Source organism: Micromys minutus (assembly GCF_963924665.1).
Source record: "Micromys minutus genome assembly, chromosome: 18".
Lineage (NCBI taxonomy): Eukaryota > Metazoa > Chordata > Mammalia > Rodentia > Muridae > Micromys > Micromys minutus.
Window position 1 is genome coordinate 53,194,416 of NC_137953.1, and position 19,506 is coordinate 53,213,921.

Genomic DNA, 19,506 nt, shown 5'->3' on the forward strand with positions numbered 1-19,506 from the left:
TTTTGTGACCAATTATGTGGTCTATTTTTGAGAAGGTGCCATGAGGTGTTGAGAAGAAGGTGTATTTTTTTTGTTTTAGGATGATATGTTCTGTAGATATCTATTAATTGTAGTTGGTTCATAATCTCTGCTAGTTTTACAATATCCTTGTTAAGTTTCTGTTTCCATTACCTGTCCATTGGTGACAGTGGTGTATAAATGTCTTCCATTATTATTGTGTGGGGAGAAATGTATGTTTGAGCTATAGTAGGGTTTCTTTATGAATATGGGTGCTTTTGTATTTAGAGCATTTATGTTAAGGATTGAGAGTTCCTCCTGACAGATTTCCCCTGTAATGAGTAAAAAGTTTCCTTTCTTATCTTTTTTGATAACTTTTGGTTGAAGATTTACTTTGATTGATATTGGAATGGCCACTCCACCTTGCTTCTTGGGACTGTTTGCTTGGAGTTTTTTTTTTTTTTTTTTTTTTTTTTTTCCCCAACCTTTTATTCTGAGATAGTGTATGTCTTTGTCTTTCAGATGACTTGCCTGTATGCAGCAATATGCTGGGTTTTGTTTATGTATCCAGTCTTATAGCCTATATCTTTTCATTGGGGAGTTGTGTCCATTTATGTTATCCGAAGTCAAGGTATAGTGGTTGCTGTTTCCTATTATTGCCTGTATAGGTTGAATTGTGCCTGTGTGTCTTTCTTCTTTTGTTTTTCTTGCTTAGGGTTTTTCTTGTTTTTATTAGGATGGGTTTCCCCTAATTGTATTGGTCTTTCTACCTATAATTTGTTGTAGTGCTGGGTTTGTGATCAGATATTATGTAAATTTAGTTTTCTCTTGTAATATCTCATTCTCTCCATCTATGGTGATTGATAATTTTTCTGGGTATAAGAGCTTGGGCTAGTACTTGTGCTCTCTTAGGGTGTGCATGATGTCTGTCCAGGCTCTTCTAGCTTTCATAGTCTCTATTGAGAAATTGGGTGTGATTGTGATGGTCTGCCTTTTTATGTTACATGACCTTTTTCCCTTACAGCTTTTAGTATTCTTTCTTTGCTTTGGGCACTTGGTGTTTTGACTCTGATGTTTCAGGAGGAATTTCTTTTCTGATCCAACCTATTTGGAGTTTTGTAGGCTTCTTTTATGCCCGTGGCCATCTCATTCTTAAGGGTAGGGATGTTTTCTTTTATTGTTTTGTTGAATATATTTACTGTGCCTCTTAGTTGATATTCTTCGCCCTCTTCTATTCCTATTATCCTTAGGTTTGGTCTTCTCGTTGGATCTCCTGGACATCTTGTATTAGGAGTTTTTAGGTTTTTTCATCTTCTCTGACTGATTTGTCTATGTTTTCAATGTTGTCTTTGGCCCCCAAGATTCTCTCTTCCATCTCTTGTAGTGTGTTCGAGATCCTTGCATCTGTGTCTCCTGATTTCTTTCTTAGGTTTTCTACCTCTAGGGTTATCTCTTTTAGTTTTGTCTTTATTGTATCCATTTTGGTTTTAAATTCCTTCTTTCATTCCTTCATCTCTTTGGTTCTGTTTTCCTCTAGTTTTTTGAGTTCTTTGAGCGTTTTTTCTTGTTTCTTCTTTAAAAGCTTTTAATTCTTTATTCTTTTCCTCCTGTACTTGTTTAAGGATCTCCATCATCATCTTGAGGTAGGATTTCAAGTCTGAGTCTTGTTTTTCTGGAATGTTTGGCATTCTGCTGTTTGGTGTGATGGTAAAGCTGGGTTCTAGTATTGCCAGGTTATCTTGCTTTCCCTGGGTTATGTTTTTTTGCTTTCCTCTTGCCATCTTGTTATCAGTGATTGGTTCTCACCTTTCTCTTGTACCTGGTCTGTGTCCCTGGATATCTGCTGCTCATGATGGCAGATGGTCCGAGGACCTGTTCTACATGCAAAAGTCGCTGGCTGGGAACACAGGGCCCCATGCAATGTTTCTGGTTTCCTGGATCAAGCAGGGCAGGGGTGCACTTTCTGTGTGCTCGGCAGAGATCTCTCTGCCGCCTGGCTACTCGGAACACCTTTTCACCAGGCCTGTGTTCCTTGATCTCTGCTGTTCCTGGTCCTTGTCATATCTCTTGTGGCTTGTTTTGGACTGACTATATTGGCAATTTTGTAGAAGGTACTGTGAGGTGCTGATAGAAAAGTATATTCTTTTGTTTTTGGTGAAATGTTCTATAGATGTCTGATACAGTCAGTTGGTTCATAACCTCTGCCAATTTTGCTGTTTTTCTGTTCAGTTTCTGCCTCCATGATCTGTCCATTGATGAGAGTGGGATGTTGAAGTCTCCTACTATTATTGTGTGTATTGTAAGATATGCTTTGAACTTTACTAGGATTTCTTTTATAAATGTGGGTGCCCTATTTGGAGTATAGATGTTTAAGACTAAGGGTTCATCTTGATAATTTTTTCCTCTGATGAGTAAAAAGTGTTCTTCCTTATCTTTTTGATAACTTTTGGTTGATAATGTGTTTTATTTGTTATTTGATAGCTACTCCAGCTTGTTTCCTGGGCCCATTTGCTTGGAATGTTTATTCCCAGAATTTTAATGTGAGCTAATATCTGGCTTTGTCTCCAAGATGAGTTCCATGTATGCAGCAAAATGCTGAATCCTATTTATGTGTCCAGTCTGATAGTCTATGTCTTTTTACTGGGGAATTCAGTCCATTAATGTCAAGAGAAATTATTCAATAATGATTTTTGTTTCCTGTCAGTTTTGTTATTAGAGGTTTACTTACATTTGTGTGCCTTTCTTCTTTTTGTTTCTTTGTGTGATTATTATTATTATTATTATTATTATTATTATTATTATTATTATTATTATTTGCTTTTTATTGGTTTGAGTTTCCTTTCTTGTGTTGCATTTTTTTTTCCTTTTATCATCCTTTGTAGGGCTGGATTTGTGTACAGATATTGTGTAAATTTGTTTTTGTCCTGGAATGTCTTGGTTTCTCCATGTATGATGATTGAGAGTTTTGCTTGATATGACAACCTGGGCTAGCATTTGTGTTCTCTTAGGGCCTGCATTACCTCTATCCAGGATCTTCTAGCTTTCATAGTCTCTGTTGAAAAGTCTTGTGTAATTCTGATTCATATGCCTTAATATGTTCCTTGTCCTTTTTCCTTTACAGCTTTTAGGATTCTTTCTTTGTTTCAAATATTAGGTGTTTTGACTATTATGTGTTGAGAGGAGTTTCTTTTCTGGCAATATATTTGGAGTTATGTAAGATTCCTGTATATTCATGGTCATCTTGTTCTTAAGGACTGATAATTTTTCTCCTATGATTTTGTTGAAGATATTTACTGTGCTTTTTAGTTGATATTCTTCACCCTCTCCTACTCCTATTATCTTTAGATTTAGTTTTCTCATTGTATCCTGGATCTACTAGACATTTTGTGTTAGGATCTTTTTAATTTTTACATCTTCTCTAAATGTTTTGTCTATGTTTTCTATGTTGTCTTCACCCCCTGAGATCCTTGCTTCTATCTCTTGTATTCTGTTGGTGGTGCTTGAATTTTATGTCTCCTGATTTTTTCAATTTTTTATTTGTGTGTGTGTGTGTGTGTGTGTGTGTGTGTTCTATCACCAGGGTTGTCTCTTTTTGTGTTTTTTTTTTATTGTTTCTATTTCCGTTTTCATTTCCTTTACTTGTTTGTTTGTGTCTTTGAGTGATTTTTCCTGGTTCTCCTGTAATTGTTTAAGGAAGTTATTTATGTGCTTCTCCAAGATCTCCATCGTCATCATGACGTATCACTTTAAGTCTAAGTTTTGTTTGTCTGGTGTTTTTGGCAATGTACTACCTGTTGTGGTAGGAAAGCTGGGTTCTGATGTCCCCAATTTGTCTTCGTTTCAATTGCTTAGGTTCTTTTGCATTCCTCTTGCCGTCTTGTTATGTGTGATTATTGGTGGTCTTGTTGTCTCTGACTAAAGCCTGTCTCTCCTATGGATCTGAGCATCCGTGGTCTAGGAAGAAAATTGCTTCTTGGTGTTTGGCATTTGTAGGCAAGCAGTGAGTTCTGTATGCAGTGACTCCCTCCTCTCTCCGTGGGTTCAGGTGGGAGAACCCTCGTGAGGCTATTCTGGGATGTCAGTTGTGTACAAGCAGGTCTTGTGTCTTAATGGTGGTCACCCTGCCCTCTTGTTAGGCTAGAAAGACCTGATCCCAGAGTGCACCACTCTAGCTGTACCTCAAGAGCTCCAGGCTCTCCCTCTAGGGACAACCTGTAGGGTGTGTAGCAAGCTCCCTGTGGGCACAGTAGTAAGTGCACTTGTAAGGCTGTTCTGTGGTCTCAGCCATATGCAGGCAGGTCTTGAGTCTTGATGACACTCACTGAGCTGTTTTGCTTGGCCAAAGAGGACGTGATCCCACAGTTCCCCTCCCTATCTGTTCTGATCACCAGGTGTTCCCTCCCTGGACTGCTGGAGAGGGTATGTGTCAGGCTTACTGCTCAGAATGGAGAGCGCGTGCAAGGCTCTTATGAGAGCTCAGCCTGTGCAGGCAGGTACTGAGTCTTCTGTATCAGGTTTTCAAATATACAAAATTCTTCCCCTTAGGATGGAAAGTGATCCTGCAGCTCTTCTGAGCACCAAGGGACCTGTGTGTGGGTGGGCTGCCCATCCAGACGCAACTGGGCCAGATCTCCTCAGGGTTGTTTTGATTTGCATTTTCCTGATGACTAGGGATGTTGAACATTTCTTTAGGTGCTTCTCAGCCTTTCTGGATTCCTCAGCTAACAATTTTTTTTCTGTACTCCAATTTAATAGGATTATTTGATTCTCTGGAGTCTAACTTCTTGAATTATTTGTGTATATTGAAAAATATCCCTCTATCAGATGTTGCATTGGAAAAGACCCTTTTCCAATTTGTTGGCTGACATTCTGTCATCTTGACGGTGTTTTTCACATTATAGAATCTTTGCACTTTCATGAGGTCCCATTTGTCAATTCTTGATCTTAGAGCATAAGCCTTTGTTGTTCTATTCAAGAAAATTTACCCTGTGCCCATGTGTTCTAAGCTTTTTACCACTTTCTCCTCTATTAGTTTCAGTGTATCTGGTTTTATGTTGAGATCTTTGATCCACTTGGACTTGAGTATTGTACAAGAAGATGAGATGAAAATAGATCAATTTGCATTCTTCTGCATGCTGACTGCCAGTTGAACCAGCACTACTTGGTCAATATAACCAGCAAAATCTAAACAACTGGGGCAAATGTCCACAGTGTATGCAAGGGTTAATACTGGGGATGATTCAGATCTGTGTCCTGTCAATATAACCAGCAAAACCTAAATGACTAGTGCAAATGTACACAGTGTATGTAAGAGTCAATACTGGAGATGATCGAGGTCTGTGTCCTGTTTCTCATTCATCTGCACGTATTTATTACTTAGGCTGAACGATAAACATAGGATTTTCTTCTGAGTATGACAATTTGACACTAAATTGACATACTTCTCTATGTCAATATTCCTTGGGGATTCCTAACTTACTCTATTTGGCCTACTATAGGTATGAAACATTTGCTTCAATCTGATGTAGAATATTTGACCAGAAGAAAGGTGCCATGCATTTTGTTCATTAAAGGCTGTAATATTTGTTTTATCCCTAAAATGTTCTATGTAGATAAAAAGTTTCAATCCAATGACAATGTAAATTCTCACTCACCACAAGGCTGAATAAAAATGAAGGGTTGTTCACACATTTAAAACTGATTGAGATTTATAGCAAAAAACAGGTTACCAATGCTGAGACAAAGAGAATTTGAGCAACATTTTTGAAAAGTTCAACAGAGACTGCATTATTCACTATCCAAAGTATTATGTAGTTTGGTTTAAGTTGTATCTTAAAATTATTTTTATAAAATATTATAAATATATAATATGGACTTTGTAAATTTATGTTTATGATATATTCCTTTGTTTAAAAAACCCTCAATTCTTCCTTTTGAAAATTATTTTACAGCAAGTCATTAACTTTTGATAATAGATAATAAATTTAGGAAATGGCTAGAAAAGGGACCATGTAAGGAAAATGGTATGAGATATACCAGAAATGACTAATTTAAAGAGAACATTCATTTTCACACTTGTAATTATTTTTAAAACCATTTATGTACTGTGTGAATTATGTATGCTAAATTCTGTAAAAAAATAAAAAGAAATAAGACACAGTCCTTAATTTCAGAGGGTACCTGAGTACTTGAAGGAAAGAGAAGTAGAAATCAATTTTATTCATATTTATCTATAAATATGGCAAGTAGGCATTTTTGTGTTTTGAAAATTGGATCTCAATCACCAACAGTCTAAATTCCAGAAATGTTTCTTATCTTTTAGTTGTTGATATTTTGGAAACTCCATTTCTCAGTTACCTAGCAACACCCATGTATGCCCCACCCCTCGGTTACCTGGCAATAGCCAGGTATGCTCTGCTCCAGTGAGCTCACACTGTAAAAGGGGCTGCTTGTCCCCTCCTTTTCCTTTTGTTCTCTTGCTCTTGCACTCTTGCTCTCTCTCTCTCTCTCTCTCTCTCTCTCTGTCTGTCTCTCTCTCTCTTGCTCTCTCACCTTTCCTCTTTCCCTTTCCTTCCCCCTCTCCCTCCAGTGCTTATGGCCGGCCTCTACTCCTCTACACCTCTCTTCTTTCTCTCTATCTCTGCCTCTACTATACTTTTAACTCCCTCATGACCTGAATAAACTCTATTCTGTACTATACCATCATGTGGCTGGTCCTTCAGGCAGAAGGGATTCCCATTATAGCCCCACCCAGAGGCATCTCCCTTGCCCCAGACATTACTGCACCTCCATGAGCCATATCCCCCCCAACTATTTTCATCCTTTTACTAACATTGGTGCTGAAGCCCAAGATCTCATCTTTTAACAACAGTAGTTAGTTTTTAATGATGATATTTTGAAAGAGATGTGGTTAGCTAATGCAAAGTAGGTGCCATGGCAACTTACAGATTCCCATCTCAGCTGGATCATTTTCATCAGGTATAGAAAATTATGTTAGCTACACTGTTGCAAAAGTAAAAATGAAAATAATACAAGAGAACCCCCCTGGGAGGTGTTTAGCAAGTCAACTAATGAAGTGCTTTGGTTTAGGTCCACAGGATTTAAGTGAAAAAAGGCTAGAGAGGTCAAAGTTAATTTTTAACTTGCCTACAATATTTAAAGAGCTTGGAGAAGGCTAATCATAAAGCACAAAAAACAGAATGATGTTTTTAATTTCTTTTATATTTGTGAAAACTGAAGCAATGACTTTAACTTGCCAAAAAGAAAAAAAAAATCATGACCTATAAAAATTACATTATTTTTTAAACTATAGGATATTGATCAAATAAAGTCATATTGTTACTTTCCTGTAGACTACACATGCATTGCAAAGGCATTTATTTTTATTTCATTAAGTTCTACAAAAAGTAGTCACAACAAAGTGTCACCTGAAGCTCCCATCTTTAAGCGTGTTTGGTTGGCTCGCCGGTGCTCGAAAGTAGAGAGGTGCTTCTGTCTTTGTTCTTGAAGCTGTGGTGACTGTGGATTCAGAATTTTTGAGTGTGAGAAACTTTACAGATAGCCACAATGTCTGAAAATGGAGATAATAAAAATATGGCTGCTCTCGAGGCCAAAATCTGTCATCAATTGAGTGTTATTTTGGAGACTTCAATTTGCCACAGGACAAGTTTTTAACAGAACAGATCAAATTGGATGAAGGCTGGGCACCTTTGGAAACAATGATAACATTCAACAGGCTAAACTGGCTGACAACAGACTTTAATGTAATTGTGCAAGCGCTGAGCAAATCTAATGCAAAACTCATGGAAGTGAGTGCAGACAAAACTAAAATTAGAAGATCTCCAAGCAGACCACTCCCTGAAGTGACGGATGAGTATAAGAAAGACGTGAAAAACAGATTTGTTTATATTAAAGGCTTCCCAACTGATGCCACCCTTGATGATATAAAAGAGCGGCTAGATGATAAAGGCCAAATACTGAATATTCAGATGAGAAGAACATTGCACAAAACATTTAAGGGGTCAATATTTGCTGTGTTTGATAGTATTCAGTCTGCAAAGAAGTTTGTGGATACCCCTGACCAGAAGTACAAGGACACTAACCTGCTAATACTCTTTAAGGAAGATTACTTTGCAAGAAGAAGAAGAAGAAGAAGAAAAAAAAGAAGAAAAAGAAGAAGAAAAAGTAAAAGAAGGAGGAGAAGAAGAAGAAGAAGAAGAAGAAGAAGAAGAAGAAGAAGAAGAAGAAGAAGAAGAAGAAGAAGAAGAAGAAGAAGAAGAAGAAGAAAGCAGAGCAAAGTGGAAGCTAAATTAAAAGTTAAACAAGAACATGAAGGAAGACACAAGCCAGGAAGTACTGAAACTATAGCTCTAAAAGGAAAGACAGGATGCTTACTGAAGTTTTCAGGTGACTTGGATGACCAGACCTCTAGAGAAGATTAACACTTCCTTTTCTCAAATCATGGTGAAATAAAGTGGATTGACTTTGTCAGATGAGCAAAAGAGGGAATAATTCTCTTCAAAGAAAAGGTGAAGGAAGCACTTGAAAAAGTCAGAAGTGCCAATAACGGTAACCTACTGTTAAGGAAGAAAAAGGTGACTTGGAAAGTACTAGAAGGACATGAGGAAAAAGAAGCAATGAAAAAATATCACAGATGATCAGCAAGAATCCCTAAACAAATGGAAGTCAAAAGGAGGCCATGCAACCGGCAGATTTAAAGGAAGTCATGTTTTTACAGCAGCCTGCAGATTTAAAGGGAAGGGACATAGACTGCCCTATGCTGGGGAACCCAAAGGAAGAGGACAGTTTCAGGGAAGTAGAAGATTCGATGATGATCATTGTCGTGGACCAATGAAAAGAGGAAGAGACAGAAGAGACAGAGAAGGACCCGCATCAAAGCATAAGAAAAAAGAATGGTGTTAGAGATAAATAGTTTATTTAGTCAGTGTTTTTATTCCTTAGATAGATTTTAAGCTACTTTTTGACTTCAGAAGCTTCTAAAAATGAAAAGCAAATTAGGTCCACTTCAATTTCCACCTGTATAAAAAGAAAAGTTTTTTGTTTTACTTGTCTTCTTTTTGTTGTTATCCAAATGAAAGTTTTTAAAAATGTATAGTTCTGTTTGTGTTTGGATGATTAAAATATGAAAAGGAAGATTCTTCCTCTTAATTGCCTTTGTAATATGAGAATGTATTAGTACAGACTTGTAAAATATATACTGTATAAAAATAGCCAATAGTCCTTTCTTCCTTTTGTTTCTCTTTTCACAAAATCTTCAACTAGAATATTGAAGTGTGAGCCTTTCCCACAGTTAGTCTGTCTCTCAAGCTGGCTTTCTGTTTACCTTTGTATCTTGATAAACATGGAAATGACCATTGCAAAGCTTTTGAGTACTGAATGGGTACAGGCCACAATTGGAAAACTTACTGATTTCTTTTTATAAAAGTTGTATAATGCTGGTAGGTTATATCGAAGCTCTGTAAAACAAACCAATCAGTCATATTTAAGATATTAAATGCTGGTATACAAAAAACAAATAAAAAAGCAGAGTGTCACCTGTAAGTGTATGCTTTACAGTGATAGCCTTTCCATGAGAGGTGTTGTATGTTTCTGTTTGTGTGTGTGTCTATGTGTGTCTGGGTAGGAGAAGGAGTTGCACATGCACACACTCAGAAAATGAATGAAAACTACAGTTGTAGCAACAAAAAAATATACATGTTTTTAATTTTTTTTTAGAAACAAGGGTTTCAAGTGTCTTCTTTTTTTCCAAAATAAAATAAATGTTTTTATTTTAGTTTTTTTATCACATTAAATTTATTTAGAAAATTATTCAATATCAGTTACCAACATTTGAAGGCCACATCTATTCAATTTAAATAACTGAGAAAGTTATTGTTACTTGCTTTGAATATAAGCAGGCATTGCCATTTTAAAACAAACCTTGTATTCATCTTAATTAGGTTAATAAGTTTACTACTTCCTGCCTGAAGCACTTACATTGATTATAGTCAGATTTGCCATAGGGTATAGTCTTGGAGTATGGAGAAAATTGAAAGACTGAATGCCAGAAAAAGCAGAGACCTGCATTTAAGCACAGCATTTGCAACATGTATATTTTGCATTTGATAGTAAAATATCATTAACTTTTGTCTTTGTGTCAAAATCATATTTTTTTAAAATGATATCTGATTTAGTGTAGTTCATGGTTTGATCATATTTTGGCATAAATTTTATATGGGTTAGCATGGAGAAAGAATTGGTCATGTTTGAGAGAAATCTGTACAGTTGTAAATAAACACTAAACTAGGAAGTTTAATTTCTTACTCAGAAACAATGGGAACAGGTCAGTATAAAAGTGTTTTCCCAGAATATATAAAAGTCTTAGGTTCAGTTTCTATCAATGTTAAATATATAGATGATGAGAGATGATGCATAGTATGATGGATTGAAAGATGATAAATAATAGATAGATAATTAATATCTTAGAGTTTACTGCTATGAACAGATACCATAACCCAGTCAACACTTACAAAGAACAACATTTTATCAGGACTGGCTTACAGGTTTAGAAGTTCAGTCCATTATCATCAAGGTGGGAGAATTGCAGTGTCCATGTTTGTGGGACTGGTGGAGCTGTGAGTTCTACACCTTTACCCAAAGGCAGAGAGGAGACATAAGACTTCTGGGAGTTAGGATGAGGGAACTGACAACCATGACCATAGTGACACACCTACACCAACAAGATCACACCTCCTTATAATGCCACTCTGAGGGCCAAGCATCTCAGGTAGTTAGATGATAAATACTTAGATAATAATCTTTACCTTCTACTTTCTTCTTCCTTAATATATTTACTTTAATTCACTTAATATATTTACCTTAAAAATTACCAGGATAATCGCTTTATCTTTTCTTTGAAGTGTGTATAAATACTTTTAAAATTTAAGTCAAACAACTCATGGCTAATGAAGGGTTTGAAAATAATTCTTTGAAATGCAGCAGCAGGGAAGATAACCTCCTCATCATCTACTTTCTAGATTCCTGTTAGTGTGTGCCTTGTTTCAATATCATTGCTATATTCTTGTCATAAAACTTCAATTCTTTTAATTTTTGTTTTTGACCACTGGTCAGAGTAAACAAAATAACTTCAATGATCTTCCTGTCCTAGTGTTTCCCCTGTTGATATAAGTAACATGACAAAAAAGGCAATTTCCACAAAAAAGGTTTTATTTCATCTTACAGGTTAAAGCATTTATTGTATCTTATAGAGAAACCAAGGTAGAAACTTAAGTTAGGAACATGAGACAGAAATTATGGAGACACATTTCTAACTAGTTAGTGGCCAAGCTCACGATCTAGGCCTACCTACCTTGTGATGCTACCATCCGAAATGGTTTGGACTCTCCTACATTTGTAACAGTGGCTATCATCCAAGAGAATAGACAGTCCAATAGGCAAATTGAACGAGGTGATTTTTCAAATAATACATTTTTCCCATTTGTATCAAGTTGACTGTCCCAAGATTAGTTATCCTACATCTTAATTTAAAGATACTTTAGAATGAGCTGTATGATAACATGTGTTTATAATATCTTCCATTTTGAGGATTAACCATTGATTATCTTTCAATCTTGGAAATGCAATCCAATTAAAAACTTTCTGTACTGCATCTTCTATATATTACTTTCATCTTTGAATAAACAACATATAAAAGATTCATTTCCCCATAAACTTTGTACTGTAGTCATAAATGTCTTACTCATAAACATTTGAAACATGACAAATTACTTTGAAATATCAAAAACAGTTCTAAATATAGTTTATCCTTAATGTCAGATTTCTATGTATAAAATTTCCAGGTCAAATTGACATTTTGATGAGGAGACTATAGAATAATACTCCATCACCTCCATTTGTTTTAGCAAATTGGAGATCACCAAAAATTCACAGTCCCCCAAACTGAGACCCTTTTTACAGATATCAACAATGCTAGTTTGCCTTTCTGAAACTGTTGAAAAGCTCACTCCTATATTTATTAATAAAGTACACATTACAATTTTTCCTGAGTATTTCTTTTCAAAGAGTGCATTGGCATTTTTTTTCTATCTTACATTAATGGCATTTTGCCATGGACTAAAGCTTGAATGATCTTGTACACATACAGTTTGACATATTGAGAGACCCTGTTCATATTAATTAAACACATGCAGGGTATTATTTAGATAAATAAGTTATTTTAAAAAAGTGTCTCAGCTTTAATTATAATGCTTTGAATGGAAATAAAGAAGAAAAGACAATCTGAAGGATATAATGACTATTTACTTTGCAATAGCAATTTAGAAATCATTGTGTGTATTTAAGCAGATCTAAAGACGCAAAGAGTGCTAGAAAGTTTTATAATGGAGAGATAACAAGTTACAAGATTTTTATCTCAACTCTGAAAATGAAGGAAATATACAGTCCATTATTCCATGTCATGTGCAAATAAGTACTACCCAGCAGTAACTTCGATAGTAACAATTACTGCTTTTCATTGTCTCACACTCAAAACAAAGAAAATACATTTTAAAGTGAATGACAGAAAAATCATAATTTAACTTGTAGATAATTTTGCATGTTTTTCTTTCTGATGCTGCAGTAAAGCACCTTCCCCACAAGCAACTTGTGGCAGAAAGAATTTGCATGCTTTACTAATCTAAGTCTCATTCTACTCTACACTGCAGAGAAACTAGCAGTTCCACCCTGACCATGTTCAACAGCCAAGAAAATAAACACAGCTTTTGTGCTTAGAGTTTGGCCAGATTTCTTCTCTTATATCACAGTATGCCTACAGATCAACCTGATCCAGATAATTCCTCATCTGAGGTTCTCTTCAGACAGCTTTAGGTTGTAGTAAAGTGAAATGGAATAACTTATGTTAAAAATAGCCACTATTATAGTGGCTAACTACAATAGTGGCTATTTTTAACATTTCAATTTCTTGATGATATACATGGATCCGAAACTTTATCTCTCCCCTTTTCAATTGTACTGGCTGGTTTTCTGTCAACTTGACACAAGCTGAAGTTATCACAGAGAAAGAAGCTTCAGTCGAGGAAATGCCTCCATGAGATCCAGCTGTAAGGCATTTTTCTCAACTAGTGATCAAGAGGTGAGAGTGAAGCCCATTGTGGGTGGAGCCATTCCTGAGCTGGTAGACCTGGGTTTTATAAGAAAGCAAAGTGAGCAAGCCAGGAAAAGAAAGCCAGTAAGTAACATCCCTCCCTGTCCTCTGGATTAGCTCCTGCTTTCTTATTTGCTTGAGTTACAGTTCTAAGTTCATTGGTGTTGAAGAGGAATGTGTAAATGTAAGCTGACTAAATTCTTCCCTCCCCAACTTGCTTCTTGGTCATGTTGTTTTGTGTAGAAATAGAAACCCTGACAAAGACAAATTGGGGGAAGATATGTCTTTGTAAGATGTTGGAGCTTCTGTTGATTATATGCCCAGGAGTGGTACAGCTGGGTACTCAGCATGATGTTCAATTTTCTGAGGAATTGACAGACTGATTTCCAAAGTAATTGAAAAACCTAACTATCCCCACAAAAGTGGAGGAGATTTTGATTTTAGCCATTCTGACTGGTGTGAGGTGGAATCTTAGGGTTGCATTTCCCTGTTGACTAGGGATGTTGAGCATTTCTTTATGTGCTCATTAGCCATTCCATATTCCTCAGTTGACAATTCTTGGTTTAGCTCTGTATCCTATTTTTAAATAGGATTATTTGATTCTCTAAAGTCTAACTTCTTCAGTTCTTTGTATATATTGTATATTAGCCCTTTATGTGATGTAGGATTGGTAAAGATCTTGACCCAATCTGCTGGTTACCATTTTGTCTTTTTGACAGTGTTCCTTGCCTTACATAACCTTTGCAATATTATGAGGTCTCATTTCTTGATTCTTGATCTTAGAATATAAGCCACTGGTGTTCTGTTCAGGAAAATTTCCCCTGTTCCTATGTGTTCTAAGCTCTTCCCCATTTTTTGTTCTATTTGTTTCAGTCTACCTGGTTTTATGTGCAGGTTTTTAAGCCACTTGGAGTTGAGCTGTACAAGGGGGTAGGAATGGATCAATCTGCATTCTTCTGCATGCAGAGTACTAGTTGAAACAGCACTATTTGTTAAAGAGGCTGCTCTTTTTTTATTGAGTAATTTTGGCTCCTTTGTCAAAGATCTAGTGATCATAGGTGTGTGAATTCATTTCTGGGTCTTCATTTCTTTTTTCCTTGGTCTACTGCCTATCTCTGTAACAATATGATATGGTTTTAGTCACAATTGAACTGTAATATAGCTCGAGGTCAGGGCTGGTGAATTCTCTGAATAATTTTTTTATTGTTGAGAATAGGTTGTGCTATCTTGGGTGTTTTCATTATTCCAAGTGAATTTGCAAATTGTTTTCTTCAATTATGAGGAATAGAGTTGGAATTTGATGGGAATTGCATTGAATCTGTAGATTGCTTTTGACATGATGGTAATTTTTACTAGTTGATCCTTCCAATCCATGAGTAAAATTGGAGATCTTTCCAACTTTTGAGGTCTTCTTCAATTTTCTTCTTCAGAGACTTCAAGTTCTTGTCATACTGATACATCACCTGCTCGGTTAGCATCACACCAAGATATTTTATATTAATGTTGACTATTGTGAATGTTGATTATTTAATTTCTTTCTCAGCTTCTTTATCTTTTGATTAGAAGGGTACACCAAGACCTTAAATAATTAATAACTAATAACTCAAGAACTAAGAAGATAGCTTTTGGTAGTTTTGGTATTTAAATATCATTATGTTTAATCTATACACACCATGAAAACTTTGACCCTTTCCATGTTACATTTTGTTTTACATGTACTTTATGCTTATGGTAACTAGTAAATTTCCAATGCATACTATCAAACCTTTAAAACAATCAAGTACTGACAAAAATATATTCATATAGTTTTATGCCAAAATGCTTTTTAAAAACTGTACATGTGTATCTCTTTTTAAAAAATAAAGTTGTAATTAATAAAAAGGCTTCTGATTTGTTTGAGTTAATTTTATATCCAGTAACTCTGCTGAAATTGTTTATGAACTGTAATAGTTTCCTGGTGGAATTTTTGGTGTGGCTTAAAGATACTATTAGATCATTTGTGAATAATGATATTTTGACTTTTTCCTTTTCAATTTGTATTACTTTGATCGCTTTTGTTATCTGATTGTTCTGGTTAGTATTTCCAGCACTACATTAAATAGGTAAGGAGAGAGTGTGCAGTCTAGTCTAGTCCCTGAATTAAGTGAGATTGCTTCACGGTTTCTCACCATTTAGTTTGACATTGGATACTGGTTTGCTGTATATTGCTTTGACTAAGTTTAGGTATGGGCCTTGAATTCCTTATCTTTCTAAGACTTTCATTATGAAGTGGTGTTAATTTTGTCAAATGCTTTTCTAGCACCTAAATAGATGACCATGTGGTTTTATTCTTTGAGTTTGTTTATATAGTGGATTATGTTAATAAATTTACATGTGCTGAACCATCCCATCTTCTCTGGGATGAAGCCAACTTGATCATGATGAATGATTGCTTTGATATGTCCTTGGATTTAGTTTGCAAGAATTTAATGAGTATTTTTTCACCAATATTTATGGGGAATATTGGTCTAACGTTCTCTTTCTCTGTAGAGTCTTTATGTGGTTTAGAAATGGGTGTAATTATGGCTTCGAAGAATGAGTTGTTTAGTATTCTTTTTGTTTGTATTTTGTGAATGGTTTGAAGATCATTTGTTTTTGAACTTTTATTGGTTATTAAGATTTTGATGGCTGCTTCTATTTCTTTAGGAGTTATGGGGTTGTTTAGATAGTTTGTCTGATCCTGATTTAACTTTGGTACCTGGTATCTGTGTAGAAAATTATTCTTTTCCTCTATATTTTCCAGTTTTGTTTGTTATATGCTTTTGTAATAGGATCTGATGACATCTTGAATTTTTTTCAGTTTCTGCTGTTATTTCTCCCCTTTCATATCTGATTTTGTTAATTTGGATACTCTCTCTGCTCTCTTGTTAGTCTGGCTAAGGGTTTATCAGTCTTATTTATTTTTAATATGATTATTTGATTTTCTAGAGTCTAACTTCTTGAGTTCTTTGTATATATTTGATATTAGCCCTCTATCATATGTAGGATTGGTAAAGATCCTTTCCCAATCTGTTTGTTGTTGTTTTGTATTCTTGACAGTGTTCTTAGTCTTACAGAAACTTTGCAATTTTATGAGGTAACATTTTTCTATTCTTGATTGTAGAACATAAGCCATTGGTGTTCTGTTCAGGAAAATTTCCCCTGTGCCTAAGTGCTCCAATTTTCCTCACTTTCTCTTCTAAAAGTTTAAGTTCACCTGTTTTTATGTGAAGGTCTTTGGTCCACTTGGACTTGACCTATTTATAAGGAGATATGAATGGATTAATTTGAATTCCTCTGCATTTTAGCTGCTATTTAAACCAACACCATTTGTTGAAGATGCTGTCCTTTTTCCACTGAATATTTTTAGCTACTTTTTGAAAAAATCAAGTGACCATAGGTGTGTGGCTTGATTTCTTTTCTTCAATTCTGTTCCATTGATCTTCTTGCCTATCTCTGTACCAATGACATGCATTTTTTTGTTTGTTTTGTTTTGTTTTGTTTTGTTTTGCTTTGTTGTTTTGTTTTACTAGGATTGATCTGTAATGTAGCTTCAAGTCAGGGATGATGATTTCCCCAGAAGTGCTTTTACTGTTGAGAATAGATTTTATTATCCTAGGTTTGTTGTTATACCAAATGAATTTGCAAATTGGTCTTTCTAACTCAGTGAAGAATAGAGTTGGAATTTTGATGGGTTTTTCATTGAATCTGTAGATTGCTTTAGGTAAGATGGCCATTTTTACTATATTAATCCTGCCAATCTCTTAACATTGAAGATCTTTCCATTTTCTGAGGTCTTCTTATGTTTCTTTCTTCAGAGATTTGAATTTCTTGTCATACAGATCCTTCACTTGCTTAGTTAAAAATAGGATCCTAAAACCTTGCTTTCTACATGTTCCGATTGTCTTGGGTGAGGCAGCATACTATTCTTTGCCAGCAGTCATTTTAAAAATATATAAAGGAAAGTTATTATTTTTTTGCTTAAAATGATGATGTCTTTGTTATGACATCACTAATAGCATAAGCTTAATGTTCATGATTCAACCCTGCAAGGAATGTCCTTGTTGATAATAATAATAAAGTCTTCAAAGCCTCTTTACATTTCTTCTTTTTTTTGTTGTTGATTTGTTTTTTGCCGCTTTAATTTCATTACTAAAATGTCAAAGTGATCATTGTAAAGTTCATTTTCTGAAATACACATTTATCACCATAATCCTAATATATTAGTTTTCTGAACATATATATTAAGGATTTTTAGAACATATAAATATATCAATATATAATAATTTATATTCATCAGGATATGATATACAATTAGCTCAAAATTATTTTTATACATTTAACAGGTGTCAGACATAGTTTCTCTGGTTGTCTGTAAATCTGACCAGCTAGTTACTAACTAGGAAAAAATAATACTATCACTTGTGTTTCCTGTAATTCTGACATGTCACTGCAACAATTCTGATGATACATGAACCATTTCTGGAGACTTACACAGTGCTGAAAAAAAACCTATGTAGTCCCTAAAGAGGGTTGCTGTTCTACATATGCACAAGCAATATGTCAGAAATCAATTAGGCTATAAAGGTAGTAAAATAAACAGACATTAAAAAATATGTTTTGTACATGATTAGAAAGCCACACCATGGAAGGTCAGGTGATAAACATGTTAAATACTTACTTTACTGACTTTCTTAGAAAAGGACATTTCACATGCATAATCTAGATAAAGAATGCCGAGGAGAGACCACACTAACATTTTTATTTGTCTGTTTCTTATTGTTCTGATCAGAATACTTTACCATAATCAGTATTATCTGCAGGTACAAATTTACGCCGTTCCATTCAATTTCTTCTAACAAAAGACTAAAGTGATGGGTAGGGCTGTCAAAATGTTGGTTGAGTTTCTTTCCATACATTTCACGTTTAATGTTTCTCATTAATTTTATGTTAACAAACAAATGTAATATTACAATACAGCAAAAATTTATGCAAACTATAGGATATGTTTGATTATGCCTGCTATTAGGATAGACATTTTATAGTAATCATTTTACTCCTTAAGAATAGTTTTATACCTTTTCTTAGTAAGTCCTTTTTCCATATAGTAATGAATATTTCTTTATAACAAAAGTAACTTAATGCTTGTAAATTTTTTCAAAGCTTTCTTAAATCTTATGAACTATAGGAAAATAACTTCTAAAATCTTGGTAATTTTGTACTTGTTCTCAAGCCAACTTGTTGTAGCAGAAACAGAATAGATTTTGCTTGCTGTTGAAATGCTGAATCTCAGTCAGTCTTTTTACTCCAGTCATCTGGAGAAGTAAATTGGGAAAACATTGCATTCTTCCTAAAATTGTTTTGAATCTTAAACTAAATTATATGAGACATTAAAGATAAAATTTTATACATGCAAATCATGGAACTAAAGCAGATGCAATTATTGTGGGGAAAATTCTAAATGTTACCACAAAATTATATTTAAATTTAAATTTTATTTAATAAAAATTTGTCACTGACACATGAAGAGATAGTTAGCTTTACAAACTAACTTTATAAATCAGGGCATGGTTGAAGCCTTGTACTGAGGCTGCTAGCTGTACTTGGATAAATTAGAAGGGGTGGTGGCTTGGGTGTGTGTGTGTGTGTGTGTGTGTGTGTGTGTGTGTGTGTGTGTAGTAAGAAAGAGAGAGAAAGAAAGGGGGGTGCAAAATGTATAGATGTAGGTTAGAGCACTAGCTATGGGTCCAGTCCTTGCAGTCCTTGGCTTCAGTTTTGAGACAGTCCCTTTGTGTTATTCAGTGCTGGCCATGCTCATCAATTTTCTTTATCAGGTAGAAGTTACTATCTAATCAATGTTTGTTAAAGTTCCTTTCCAAAATAGACATTGATTTTGTCTACTGCTTTTGTTGTGTATGTCAAGATCATCAATAGGCTTGCTTTTCATCTTTGCTCTGTTATTGTGAGGAATTACAATGACTACTTTTGAGTGACAGGACATTCATTCTTTATTTGAAGCCTATGAGAAAGAAAGCATTATTCCCACCATGCTTACTCATTCAGTCTAAACAACTTTCTTTAACCTGGAACTACTTTCCATTCTTTCAATGGTTAGCAATTGAGCTCAGAAGGTACAAAGAAAAACACTAGACTTCATATAGTTTCCTATTAGTTTATATTTCTAGTTTTTTTTTTTCTTGAAACTCACTATATTTCTTCCTAGGTCAAAACTGAAGTCTTTGAGCCAGATTGACAAGTTTCTTAGATGTTTTTATTCAGTAACCTACATTTTGTAATGAATTGGGTGGCATTGAAAGGTTAGTTTCACG

The 19,506-nt window shown here is 34.9% G+C and overlaps 1 pseudogene across 1 annotated transcript; it reads left to right on the top strand.

Annotated features, from left to right (window-relative positions):
* Positions 1–7,563: 7,563 nt before the first annotated feature.
* Positions 7,564–8,929, top strand: LOC308432677 (lupus La protein homolog; annotated as a pseudogene). Its single transcript has 2 exons — positions 7,564–8,135; positions 8,271–8,929. The product of its transcript is annotated as a lupus La protein homolog (transcript).
* The last annotated feature ends 10,577 nt before the right edge of the window (positions 8,930–19,506 follow it).